Source organism: Bubalus kerabau, chromosome 13 (genome assembly GCF_029407905.1).
Source record: "Bubalus kerabau isolate K-KA32 ecotype Philippines breed swamp buffalo chromosome 13, PCC_UOA_SB_1v2, whole genome shotgun sequence".
NCBI lineage: Eukaryota > Metazoa > Chordata > Mammalia > Artiodactyla > Bovidae > Bubalus > Bubalus kerabau.
This window is the reverse complement of record NC_073636.1, coordinates 8,065,800-8,067,002: the sequence shown is the minus strand read 5'-3', so window position 1 is coordinate 8,067,002 and position 1,203 is coordinate 8,065,800. Positions and strand designations below refer to the sequence as shown.

General features: G+C 43.9%; 1 pseudogene; it reads right to left on the bottom strand.

Annotated features, from left to right (window-relative positions):
- Positions 1 to 224: 224 nt before the first annotated feature.
- LOC129626152 (small integral membrane protein 20-like) lies at positions 225 to 931 on the bottom strand (annotated as a pseudogene).
- Between the last annotated feature and the right edge of the window lie 272 nt (positions 932 to 1,203).

Below are 1,203 nucleotides of genomic sequence, written 5' to 3'. Positions count from 1 at the left end.
AGCATCTGTATCATGCCTCCAACCTGGACTGCCGATTCGTTTCACATATGATATTATACATGTTTCTTTTTTTTTTTAGTTTGCTTCAAATTTGTTTATTTCTCAACATGCAGCAACCTTCCTAATGAGATAGTTGAGTTGAACTATTTATTCTTAAAGAGTACAATGTACCTTGTCCTCAAAGAGTTTTATCAACTTTAACATTTTCAAAGAGCTCTATGAGGCTGCTCAATATGGTAGTTTCCCCCTGAAATTTCCTATTTGGAGGATGGCAAAACAGTCTAGAATCTTCCCCAGTCTACTAGTTGCTTGTATTCATATCACAGCTTGGCTGGCTAAGAGGTAGAGACTGAATAATATGTAGAGAGCCTTCAAGTCCAGCTGAGTGAGACAGCTTCATTTTTAGAAAGGAAACCAAATCATGGAAACCCTCCTAATAGTATGATTTGTTCCAGGGTCCTTTTAAGAAGGGACGTACTCCTCATGCATAGGACTTTTTATGGCCTTCCAGGGTTTTCTGCTCCAGCCAGCGTTCTCTAGCCAGGTGACTTATTGAACTTGCTGCAGAACTGAAAGCATGAAGTCTCTTGTCTACTTTCATAATTAGAGGTGGTGTTAGTCTTCTCATTTCTGGCCAAATGGATCCGACCACACTTTCAACCCTGGTGGCTGCACGTCTTCTTGAACAATACCAGCTCGATTTATGGCTTGTTCTTTCTTGTACTCCTCCAGCCGCCATTAAGGGCCGGAAGTAGATGGGGTAGAAGGCGGCGCCGATCAGGGAGATGAAGCCGCGGAAAATGAGAGCAGTGCGCAGGTTCCGGGACATGGCTTCAGCCGGGGCTACCCGGATTCTCCGAGTGCCCGGGACTCTCCAAACCCGGCTCCCGCCGGCTGGGCCGTAACCCCGCTCGGAAGAGCTATTATACATGTTTCAATGCCATTCTCCCAAATCATCCCACCCTCGCCCTCTCCCTGGGTTTTCAGAAATAAACAGGACAGAAAATTGTCAAGTATTGTTCCCCCACAGACATTCTTTATGTACACGAAGCACTGACTTACGTCGTGTCCCTCACAGGCTTTCACTAACTGAAAGCTGATATATCTGTTCAGTGTGCACATATAAGAGTAGCTGCTCTTCCAGACTGTATTCTATTGATATTATGCATATTAAAAAAAAAAAAAAAAACACAGGTTTTATAC